The following is a 14,087-nucleotide window of genomic DNA, read 5'->3' as shown; positions in this document are numbered from 1 at the left end:
ATAAGTTACTCAAGTTCAATTAGGAAGTATATCATGATAATATTTGTTTTGCCATAAATTGTCTTAATTAATGGTAAATAAATAAATACATTTTGAATGCCTTTTTCTGACCTTAGAAAAATGCATCTTTGAAATGCGGTGAACTTATTAAACAAGTATATACATGAGGTTCGTAAAATTTGCTTCAACAGTTATCTCAATATTGTACTTTTAAAGGGGTTGACCTCTGCAGCATTAACATGCATGTCTGAGAACCAACAGTCACTTCCAACGCTTTCTCTTAAATCACTTGTTTTTGTTTTGTTCCACCGCGGTCTACCGACTTTGTCTTGAAACTACAACATCTCTTTTTAATTCATCAACCAAGACATTTATATACAACAATTTAATTGGTGAAAAATGAACAATTAAATTACCAGACACGTTTCAGCATATTTCGTAGACATGGGAATTGTTATATTTCAGTTTTAAAGATATGGGGTGAAACGGAATTATTTGCCATAATCGATGTCTACCTCAGAGGCAGTTTTTTCAACATTATAAGTGAAAAGTTTATTTACTAAATAGGCAGATTCTGTAGGTTGAAGAGTCAGTCATGGATTGTGATTCATTTTTAACCTCCCATTTTATGGTAGCTCGATCCATCAGCCGTTCGCATACTGCTTTGTTATATTATAACAGACAAGATATACAATAGACAAAACCCTTTAGCAAACATCAAGCTATGATGCCTCATTTATGCTTTTGTCATAAAAAACAAAACAAACAATGGGCACTTTGATATAGCCTGACATAGCCACGTGGTTTCTCCTAGAAACAGTAAATCATATGATTTTAAAGCTGGCTTCTTAGAAGATGTTCAATTTAGGTGTCATTATATTTCTAGAAGTCAGGGAAATGTCAGGACAGCGGTGCTGCTTTGTTTGTGTGTAATGAATGTGGAAAGAGAGTACTTTGCTGTCACAGACGTATGTACAATACAATAAAAATATGTTCCAAGCCACAAGTTGCTTAGGACCGTGTCCATAAACAGAGCATTTCTCTTGGGTTGGCCGAGATGTATGCTTTTTGGGCAACCTATTTACGATATGTTAGTCTAAACAATCAATTTCTGAAAATGAGCATACATATGATAAAGTGTCTGAATGAAGCTTCTGCGATGGGTGTTTGCTTATATCGAAAATGCATATTTTTTATCTGTAAATCAAAACCAAAAAAACAGATATGTTTCATACTTTGACAACCCGATTCATGGCCAATCTCATGTAAGGATATATCAACATTGTTGATAAGTTTTCCGTCGACTAATTTATTTTTAGCACTATGATAACATTCATCTAATCTTGCCAACAATAAACACATTGTGTCCACATGCTTTTTGTCCAGTCTACAAAGAGTGTTCATCTTCAATATTAGACAAATAGGCCATAGTATTCAGTAAATATTGGAACAACGTTATTTTGACAATTTGTCGTAAATGTTTTCGTCGAATCGGCATAATACAGATCGCCAAGACTAAATGATCGCAACATCAGTATATGCAATAAACGCTTCCATTCATACTCATTCAAATGAAAAATAAACTGCAGATATAACCATATGCTCTCGTATTCATTGACAAAATATTGATTCCAATGATTTATCAAATATCAATTAGAGTACAGCTTTATATCACCATTTACCATTCAAAAGATAGAAAGCGATACACCATTTGTTGGTTTACTGCAACAAAAATGAGTCTCTCTCTCTCTTACGTTCTCTACATTGATTACGATGGAATCATCGGTTTGAAGAATCCAGCAGAACCATTTGTGCGAAAGACAACAGTAATTAAAAATCGACATAAAGTTTATTGAATGTTTTTGAAAAACGTCAAGGTCGTAACAACCAAAGCTTCAATTCAATTTAGTATGGAGGTAGCTTTTTAAATGACGACCTCTGATAATAATTATTTTGTTTGTATTTAAATCAAACTTTCTTGATTGGTGTCTTTATTTGTTTACGTCTCGACTTAATCCGAATAAAGTTGTTTTATTCAGCTGTTTCTGTCGAAACTAACGATTTAGAAAATATAGCGTATTTGGTCAATAACGAAAGGGGTAAATCAATGTACAAGCTATGGAAACAGTCGTATGAACAATAGTTTGAAGTTTAATCTTTGCGTTTGGATTTATTTGTGTACTCTCTGTTAGTATACCATATTAATGTGTGACGTAAATGCTATTGATTTTGTGATGTCATCCCATTCCTCGTCCACTATCATAAAACAAACATTCGACATTCTTATTCCAAAACAAAAGCTGTGAACAGTAAACCTTTTTTATGTCTAATTCGCTTCATTTCAATAGTAATAGATGCAATGTTAAAGATTTCGCTATTATATTACAGTAACTGTTTTTACCATGACGTCTGTGTTGTAGTTACTTCCAATTTAGTTTTCGTCTTAGTTTTAAAACTGTGTGTAAGTGTATGCCACTTGATATGTGTGATTTCTTTTGATAAACACGGCCTTTCTTATAATACTTATATTACCTCTCAAGTGAAATATAGTTTACCCAGAATAAAACGATGACTTTCAAATAAAAATATTTTTATCCAGGAGAAAATTTAACCTCCAGGAATAACCTCTTAAATGCAATCTCATTGTTCAAATAATAATACCACATTGTTTAAAGTTGTATGCAATGAATGTAAAACTACATGTCCACTAGTCAAACACGTACTTGCGTCATGAACTTGTAAAGAGACACAGGGGACACATATCAAAGCTAAACATACTATCAACAAGAGACACAACAGGTAACACGTTCTCGTTAACATTAAAACTGTATATATCAATTAATTTCATACAATAAGTTTGGTTTATAAGAGTTTGACTTAGTAACAAGGTCATGTCAGGTATCTAGACATGCGATTGTCTTGCATAAAAAAATAAGTGTAAAGCGCTTTAATAAAGATAACGGCCCTAACAATTTAAATTGAATTGCAAGAGCTTTGCTTTTAAAATGGTTTTAAGCAAAACACGTACAGAAAACCATTTATATTATGTGTCAATTTATATAACATTCATTTATTGTAACCAGTTTTTAAGAAAAGTTTAACTTTATCACGTTCATCAGCAGACGAACAGCAGAGTGAACCGTATTGGTAATTTTGCATCATGTCAGCTTCCCTTGCACGCGTTGGCTGGAGTATTTCTTATAAATAAAGCTAAACAAACAGTCTAACCCAGACAGTTCGTATAGGTTCTGTTCTCGAACAGGACGTAAAACACTATTAGGAGTTTCGGTGATATTGATCAGCTATTTGGTTGCAACACTAAATGATAAAATTAAATGAGGGATTAAGTAGGATAGTTTCTTGATTCAAACAGAGATTCGGTCTTCAAGGAAAATGAAACAGGAACTATCAGACCCTCAACTGTAAGGCGAAATTAAAATGTTTGGAAAAGCAAGCAAGAAAGTAAGTATTCTAGTTTGTTTTCAAAATTATTTTTTTATTCAAATTGTAAGCATAGGGGCCTTTATCCGCAAAAGTACAAACTAATGTTCAATATTCCGCCTCACTTTTATAAATTAACAGTTTAAGTATAGTAAAATTTTGTTTGAGAGAAAATATTCGAGAATCCGAATTGAGTCGAAACGATACATAAATATATTGTCTTTCTGCTTATTAACAATACCCCTTTATCAATACTTCGCAATGCGTTTGTCCGATTAAAAACCTGTTTTAGAATTGTGTAAAAACAACTCCTCCTGCCTGGAATGTAGTCTCTCATTTGTTACAGCGAACCCTTAAAATCTGGCTATCTTTGCTTGATCAAACTTCTTAACAGTAATGGGAACTATTCTCTAATAATGTGGCCATATATTAAACTTTAAAGCCATCGGTTGATCGGTTGTCTATATCTTGTAACAATCACATGCAAAAAGAAATGTAACCATTAAATTTCCAGAGCAGAACAATTTACGAGTTAACAAAGTTGAACTTGAACTTTCTCCAACTCATTTCATTGCATCAAATAAAATAAATAAGATTGTTTATCCATTCAGGTGATTCAAATAAAATACAACATTCTACAATCATGACTACTTGGCAGCTGAAACATCGATTCCTGTTTAACTGCAGGATTCGCTTTTAGGAATCATTTATTTATTCGGTTTATGTAAGATGTAACATGTTTTCCAAACCACAAGTTGCTAAAGATATGCCTAGCCTGACTTTTTTTTGATTTTCAAAAAAGGGTATTTCTTTGGAGTTGGGCCGGTTGTATGCTTTTGTTGACAACCTTGGCCCCCTTATGTAAGGATAAAAATACCCTTGTCAAAGTGCTTATAAGGAGCTACTTCAATTTTCTAGGTGTATGTTAATGTGGAATACTTAGTTTGAGCGTATTCCTATATCAAGATTAAACTAATATATCTACTGATTATAAGACTTTGACAAGCTATCTCATGGCCATACGTATGTAAGTGTATATTAATCTTGTTGACTTGTTTAATGCTGAATTAACAAGTTATAATACGACATGTTGAAGACTTGTTCATTTATTATCTAGATATTGATTTATTTCGCCGACAATAAACAAGTTAATTATGGCTTCTTTATTTTTGTCAAGTCGTCAAAGTGTGTTTAACTTATATTTTCGACAACCATATCGATTTATCCTGTGATTTTGTGAGCAAATAAACATTAATTTGAAACAGTGTCGTATTATTATTCGTAAAGTCGGCTTAACACAAGTCATACTATATGATCACATTATTAGTATGTTCAATACACGTTTCAATACATACACCTAAGAATAAAATATAAGATGCAGATATCATCTTAACAAACTTTTTAATCAATAATTTATCGAATCGCCCTTTAAGCAAATCCATACATCACCATCGATTGTCGAGAAGATATGGTGATACGTCATTTGTAAATTTACTACAAATAAGAAGGTTTCTCTCCTTTGTGCTCTTTATTGATTACGATATAATGTTTTTTGTTAAGTATCCAGCAAAACAATTTCTTGCCAAAACAACAGTTATAAAAAAGAGAAGTGAAATTTTATCAAATGCTTGTGAAAAACGTCATTGTCATATTTTCAATTCAGCTGATAAATAAAGAGTGTTTTGTAATGAAAACCCCCGAGAAAGCTTTATATTGTGTGCATTGAAAAAATATTCCAGTCATAGTTTGTCTTTTAAAATAAATTTGTTTAATTCTCAACTTAGTCAGAATAATATTCTTGTATTGTTTAGAAGTTTTTATTTATTTGTTTCTGCCGGAACTTTCGATCTTGTACGTAGATCGAATTTGTGTCAATAGATACATGCCATGCATTTAGATAAACTTGTCAGTGTAACACTTGCACAGCTTTTACGCAGGACAATAAATAACCTTTAATGTAAAAGATGTTTTTACCAAGATCAAACAATTGACTCAAAAAGTCGTACATATATTAACCAGAACAAAAGACGACATACAAAATAAAAGATTTGTTTCACAAGAACAATTTCTTTTATTATAACCTCAAAGTTATGATTCAAAGTAAAATGGTTTTAACCATGTACAATTAAGATCAAGTAAAACAATATTTTTACTAAATTGGTCATGGTAAACAAATAATCACGGGTTTTTAGAAAAAATAGTAATGACGTTATTCTGTAAAACGCTCTTTAACTCTACTTGGGAAATATTCGAAAAAAGTCACAACTCACGTTCTTGTTAACACTCTGAAATAGTATTTGAACTTCTTTGGTAAAACAGTGCGCTCGCCCTATATGTCTCAGCTTTGTATGTGTGTAATTACATTCGCTAATGTCGGTAATTGCTGAACTGATATTAACAGCGTGGAAGATGACCCCCATTAAAACCATTTTCTCGAACACCGAGTCTTAAACAAATAGATTGCACACCTGCTAAATGTCTAGGATGAGTTCGATATAGGTCCATACATAGAAAATACAACAGACATTTTTCAATCGTTCCAAGAAATGCCTAATATCCGTGATTAGATGAAACGTAACTCGATTGATATTGAATTATAGTGACAGTGCTGGCATGAAAGTACGTCGTATTGATCTGGTCGAATAGTAAAACATATCACTAATGCGAATTGTCTCATCATTTCCATTCAAGCCCAATACGGCACACATATTCCGACTGACAATCATAAATATCGATTAGTGTGTGGTCTATCTGTGTTGTTTGTTCGCTTTGTGTCTCTCATCGAATCTCGATGGGGTTGTTAATTTTCCATTAATTAACTCTACAGAAACTGAACGTGTTGAGTAATTAGTTGTTAGTAGCTAATGTGGACCAATGCCATGACATGCCTTAACAGAATTTAGACTTTATAAATGTGTTGTTAAAACCTTACTTAAACTGAAACTAAAGATAAGACCCAAAGTAAATTATGATCTCAAATTTAATTTAACGACATCACGTTTACAAGAAACAAGACTTATATGAACTATATCCCATTAACATCAAACAGTAATACAATCTTCATCTCATCAATTTAACAAACACAATTATATAATGTTAAAAAACACGAGTAACAACTTACAAAGCTATATTCAATATTATGCTCAAGCTAGAGTAAGCTATTATGCTTAGGGCTTGTGTAAAAATAAACTAATAAATCTCTCGATCGAGCACTCGACGCCGTAAACATTCGATGCAAAACATGAACCAAAACAGAACAGAGCAGAACAGAACAGAAAATAGCATAACATCATCGATTTTAGTATAAAAAGCTCATCATCACATGATTAGAATAGTAACAAAACATGGCTTGTGACAAATAAAATTGCAAGTATTTATAATATATAATTATACATATTACATAAATTATATGAGAATGTGTATGTAAATAATCGGAATATTGTCAACATTAAGGTATTATATGAAACGGTATTTAGTAATGATATTGGTCAATATAAATCCTTAGTAATTAAATTGAATTACGGTTAAAAACTACCACCACATGGTTAATGTTGAGTATTATATACAATTCAGTGGCTAACTGTATAAGAGTAGTATATCTTTTTTAAGTTACTGAATAAACAAATAGCCTCCGTATTTATTTACAAACGCTTTCAGCAACACAATGTAAACTTAAACTTTTTTTTAAGTGGGCTGTGTATACAATTCGAGGGATTAATGCAAAACGGTTCAAGGTCAAATTAAATAAAGAAGCAGATACATTGCTCTATTGTGTTTTCACTTTATAAATGATTTAAACAATGACAAATCACCAAACAGCTATCTTTATTAACAAGAAAATGTCAGCAAACTACTAGTAATCATAAAGTTAATTTGTTTCAAACAATCCAGTTCAATTAAACCGGGTTTATACTTATACTGTTTGGTACTGAGCTTGTTTCTTAAGTTTTTCACTTAAGTATTAAACAAGATAACCGTCAGCGAAGAGCACACTACCATATATTTTACAATTGTTTATTCAACAAGAATTAGCAAAAGTTCGTTTGAAACAATGGAACTTCAGTGACAAGCCAAGGCGACAAATATTAAAATATAAGCCCTGGGCGTTAATGACATTGATCTAGAGAAAAAACGTATTAAAACCATATAAACAAATACAAAGACCTCAAACAGACTACACACTAATCAAAATTGCTTAACGGATACATGGTGGGATTTCCGCGTTGAAACAGTCATTTAAACAATAGTTCACTGGAACCGTAGTCTACTAGAAAAATATAAATCAATGCAAACTTATCCTGGAGATGGGAATTGTTTTGGGACAGTTATTATAAAAAAATCTTAAGCAAATAATAAGGTTATCAGCTTATTTCATGAGCACATAAACAGTGGAGTCAACCGTATTGGCAATATGGCACCATGTCACCATCAATTAAATTTGTTAGCATTTGAATATGCTATAAAAGAGGCTTGAAAACATTACGAAATATTCAGTAAGACATTTTACAGTCTTTCGGGCTCTAATTACCAACCTTGATGGTATCGATTCCATTCTTGAACAGGACATTCGACCTTAGCACTTCTCGCTGATCAGGAAAAGTAATCTGGCTGTAACAATAAATAATTAAAAGAGAAAATTTGGAGGAAAGTATCATGGTTATCACAGGGTCCCGGTCTTTCTGGAAAGTGAAAAAGGAAATATTAGAAGCTTTAATTGTAATCATTCAATTATTCTCGAAAAACAAGCATGGAAGGTGGTGTTCTAGTGCGTATTCATATATATTTATCATGTACAAATCGTTTGCATAGTAACCTCTATACTGCAACGTTAGTGATAAAAATCAATACGTTAATATTACACTATACTTTAGTACTATTGTGTTTAAAACGATTTAAACTCTTAGGTTTAGTGACATTTTGTTTTCAATTGTCATAATATGAATTACTAAACTTCGAGAATCATTGATTGATTGCGCTTATTTATCAGATAGATTTAATCAATTCATTTTATTTCGTGCTGACAAAGGGTTAAAAACTTAAAGGAATGCACACTTCTCAAGTCCTTTTTAAGGTATTAACTTATGTCACTTATGTACTCGTTCCTCTAAATAAGCGCAATCTTGCAGTCTCGTCCTATCCAAGTAACTTATGATTTGATATTCTGAGAGCAATATTCCTATGCAACAACTTAGTGGTCTTATATGGAATTTAAAGACCAGAAAATTAGATTCCTCCGCAAGGAATGAGAATGGGCATTGCCAAAAGATTAGATAAATCTTAGATAATGAACCTAGCCAATGTTTTTCTTTGGTATTATTGGCTTGGTATTTTTGAGCTGTTCATGTTGAAGTAATTAATATATCACATTGGATTATATTTATTAATACATCAATTATCTTGTTAATGATGGATACATTAAAACATCTTTCAGAGCTATTTAGGATAGAAGAAGAAGAAGAAGAACGTTTATTCATGGAAAAAGTATATACAGATGATGTGTTTGAAATAGGTCAATTTGACCCCTGATCAAACATTTCAACAAAATACTATGCAAATAACACAAAGACGAACAGACACATACATGTACATTGCATTTACAAAATGGTTATTTGACTAGTGGCACATTATGGTTTAATTGCCTAACAAATGTGTAATAACTAAGTTACTAGTAAAAATATAACAAAAATTAATAATAGTGGATGTTGACCTTATGCTTCGTTTGATTACGTTTTCTTTTGGTCACATGATATTGTTTACTTTCTGGTATTTAAACAAAACACGTGGATAAACAAAAACAGCAAAGGAAGACAATGTTAACAGAGAGCAAAATACATATTAATACACATCGGATATATAAAATAAATTCAGTTACCGTATATATCGTATATATAATTGCATTGACAAGTATTGGATATTTCAGTGAAATCTTAACATACGTCAAATTTAAAGAGAGACGACTCATGATATGACAGTGCACACTGATGAATACTCAGATATAATAGGCAACATGACTATGTAACGTAGTGAAACGATATGTACGCATGGGTATATGGAAACTTGCTTTATCTGTTACTTCAATATTGTTTATTATCTGTATCTCTTATATCTTATATATATCCCATATATTGTACATACTACTACAGGGACAACTTATATTATTCAAAATTATATTAAGTATGACTAATACTGCAACTTGTGATAGCTTTATCCACCAGCCATTTTAAACCTCTTAAATGAATTGTAAGCAAACTATTTTTTTACACAATACTGTTGCAAAGATTCTAGTTCTATGATTCACATTTATGTCTTATCTTCAGGAGTATTAAAATGGGGAACTTTGATCAACCTGACAGAGACTCGTTGTTTCCTTTAACAACATTTAATGCTATGATAATTATGCTGGCGGCTAAGGGATGCTCAATTAAGATGTTACTATGTTTCTGGACGTCAGGAAAGAGACAGGGTAAATTGCTGCTCTATATTTTTATTTGATAGATGTGGCTATATAGCAGACTCATAGATTTCTGTATAATTTTTCCTTTCCGTTGAGGTGTTTTTAATAACGCATACAATGATTTATAGAGGCTGGTGCAGCTTCTTGTGGGCACTGTTAACCAGAGTCAGCTAAGAACAATTCCCTCACTTACATTGATTTTGTTGGAGAAAACGGTTTTTAAGTATCCAGTAGAATAATTTATTCGAAAGAACAAGTTATTTAAATAGCAAAGTAAAGTTAAATCAAAGGTTTGTGAAACACATCATGTTCGTAACAATTAAAGCTTAAATCTAACATAGGATACAGGTCACTTTTGTAATGACAACCCCTTAGAACATTTTTTTGCATTGAAATAAATTTGTTTACTTTTTTACGTTATAAGAACTATTATTTGTTTCCATTGTTTCTGTCAAATTCTACCGATTGAGTAAATTAATGTATAAGCTATAGAAACAGAAGTGTAAACAGTATTTAGAATTTTTTTTCTACTTTCCTCTAGTGTAGCATGATACTGTGTGTCGTAAATGATATTGACTATTTTATGTCCTCCAATTTCACGTCTAATATCACAAAACAAACACTTATTTTGAAATAGATAGTCTCGTTTCAAAACAATTACAATGAGCCGAAAACCCTCTTTTGGCAAATTTATTTTATTTCAAGAGTAAAAGATGCTATGTTAAAGTCTTTGCTAATAAGTTATAATTTTACTAGTACTTGAAGTTTCCTCACATCTAGTTCTCGTCTACGCTTAAAAACTATGTATACGTGTATGCCAATTAAAATGTGGGATTTCTTATTTGACATGTACTGTAATGCTCATGACATAAATACAACCTCTAAATTTACATACCAAGAAAAGAACAATAGCCTGCAAAAGAAATATTGTTGTCGAGGAGAAAAGATGATCTCAAACGATTTTTTTTCAGAACAGGACCTCAATGAAATGAATCTATACACGAATTGAATGATAAACATTTTTTGTTTTTCCAAGAATAACAGGTTCTCCAAGTAAACATTTTTTACAGAACAAATAATGAGATCCAACTTTTTTTTGTACATACACTAAAGATGACCTGAACGGAACATTTTTACGCAGAGCCAAAATAACCACCAATTTAATCTAGTTTTTTACCCAAAACACACAATAAATTTCAAATTTAAATTCATCTTAACCAGAAAAAGGACTATCTCCAAAATATTGAGTTTTTAGCTCATACCCATGTATAGAATTAAAATGTGCGTTACGCTGAAAGACGCTCTATGACTTTACTTGTCAACTTTTCGAAAATAATTACCTTTCATCACTTTTCTGCAAACTCTTCAACATAGTATTTAAACTTCCTTGGTAAAAGTAATGTGCTCAGTTAATACTTATATCGCAGCTTATCAAATTGAATAGCCCTTGCATGTATGTACCTGTATTCGCAAATGTTTGTAGATATTAACCGCATAATTGAAAACCCATTAAATGCCTCATTGATGTCATGTAGTAGTCTTCCAGCCATTAAGAGACAATTAAGTTCAATCGCGTCTTAATAAACAAACTTATTATTGAATTGCACAACTGCAAAATGCCATGGACAAATTACTAAATAACTGACATATATCAAGAACTATCTGGAAAGTTATGAACCTGAAAGCCCTGACATGTTCTATTTGAAAGATGCATTTAACATGATTCAGTGCGCTTTATATTGATTGGAAACGCCAAGAATCGCAGCGTTGGCTTTCCGCAATTTAAATAAACAATGAAACATCCAATTTAGATCAATGTGGTTGTTAATATTTAATTATTTAATATTACGGAAACTGAGTAGGTAGACCAGATAGATGCTACGAGTTTATTGTAACCCAAGCCGTGACATGCAACAGAGATTATCCAATATGAATGTGTATTTCAAACCGGAATGATACTGATCTTCAAAAACAAGCCAAAAAGCAAATGATTTAACCAGTTTTAAAATAATACCCAGAGACAATAGAAACACGACCTATATGAAAGAATCTCCAATCACAGTATCTATTCATATAATATTTATCACATCAACTAAATAAATACAATAATTCAACGTGGCATACGAGCAATAACCTCCGATGCAATAACTCATTCGTCAACATTATGCTAAGATAAGGAAGTGTGCAATTAGTCTCAAATCAAACCGGTCACGAAACCGTTCGGTTGTAAGACGTCGTATACATTAAATGCAATATATGAACAGACATGTTTTCTGAAAACAACGGCGCAGTTATCATCTCTAACGTAGCAATTTCAATCACAAATAATTGACAATTTCTATATATTTCATCAAGTCAAAACTATTTTTAAAAAGCTGATTCATTGCTAGTTCTTATTTCTACAGAACTTAGAATTTAGTCCAAAAAAGGTTACCTTTGCATATCTTTGTTAAAGAAAGCATGCAATCTCAGTGTTGAATTATTACGTAATGTCATTGTTCAAAGAATAATACAATCTCACTTTTTAAGGAATAATCAATCTCATTGTTTAAAAAATAATGCAATCTCATTGTCCGAAGAATAACACTATGAAACTACTCAGACAAGCCCAGCAGCCAAACACTTACTTGCTTCATTAACACGTTAAAAGGCTCAAGAGTTACAATTCAAAGCTTAACAGGCAAGCAACAAGAGGAACGACAGGAGACACTTTCGCATTAACATTTCAACTATTTGTTTTAATAGATTGCATACAAAAAGTGTGGCTAAGCTTGACTTCGAAATCAAGGAAAACTTTAGTATATGTCATTGGTCATTGATCATGTTATGACTGTTTTACAAAGAAAGCAATGTTCAGAATGCTTTGACAACAAAAAATAACTTGACAACTTAGGAAGAAGGGCGTTGCTTTTACAATTGTTTTAAGCAATAAAATGTATACTTAAGTTTGTATAATTTTGTTCAACGCTATCACGTTATATAATCAGCCGAAAAACGGTAAACTGTATTCGAAATTTTGCATCTTGGCACAATCCATTTCCGAAGTTGGCATGTGTATTTGTTATAAATGAAGCTAAACAAACATTTCGAAATATGCAATAAGGCATTCCTAGTCTTTCAGGCGTTCATTACCCAGCCAGCCGGTATTGATTACAATAACTTAAAGGACTATTCAATGGTCTGGATAAGTAATCTGGCTATTACATTAAATTATTGAATTTAAAGAGAGAATTGGGGAAAGTTATATGATTCACACAGAGTTTCAGTCTTCGAGGAAAATTAAACAGGATATGTCAGACGCTGACTTGTATGGCGAAAATTTCAAAACTCTGGATAGGCTAGCAAGAAAGAGTTCTTATTCGGTTTCAAATATATTGATTAAACTTAATACATAAAAGAAATATTGTGTTTATAACGTTAACGACCTTGACAACTTAGGAAGAAGGGCGTTGTTTTTATAATTGTTTTAAACTATAAAATGTATATTTTAGTTTATATAATTCTTCTGGAGCTAGAAATGGTTTACATTCAATTATTTTAACAATTTTAGAACGAACTGTTTAACGCTATCACGTTATATGATCAGCCGAAAAACGGCGAAGTAAACTGTATTTGAAAATTTGCATCTTGGCACAATCCATTTCCGATGTTGGCATGTGTATTTGTTATAAATGAAGCTAAACAAACATTTCGGAATATGCAATAAGGCATTCCTAGTCTTTCAGGCGTTCATTACCCAGCCAGCCGGTATTGATTACAGTCACCTAAGGACTATTCAATGGTCTGGATAAGTAATCTGGCTATTACATTAAATTATTGAATTTAAACAGAGAATTGGGAAAAGTAATATGATTCACACAGAGTTTCATTCTTCGAGGAAAGTTAAACAGGAAATGTCAGACGCTGATATGTATGGCGAAAATTTTAAAACTCTGGATAGGCTAGCAAGAAAGAAAGTGTTCTTATTCGGTTTCAAATATATTGATTAAACTTAATACATAAAGGAAATATTGTGTTATAACGATAACGACCTTGTTTGTACTTTTCAATTGTTTTAAACAATGAAAGTAAAAACAAAAACTTTTATAACAAAAAAATACCTGTCAACATCTAGCTTGAATTTTATACAACTCTCTACAGTCAATTATTCAACATTTTATCGAAGAATTTATCAACATTATCATCACGTTAT

This window comes from Mya arenaria, chromosome 8 (assembly GCF_026914265.1).
Source record: "Mya arenaria isolate MELC-2E11 chromosome 8, ASM2691426v1".
Lineage (NCBI taxonomy): Eukaryota > Metazoa > Mollusca > Bivalvia > Myida > Myidae > Mya > Mya arenaria.
The sequence above is the reverse complement of the archived record's forward strand: the minus strand, read 5'-3'. Positions refer to the sequence as shown.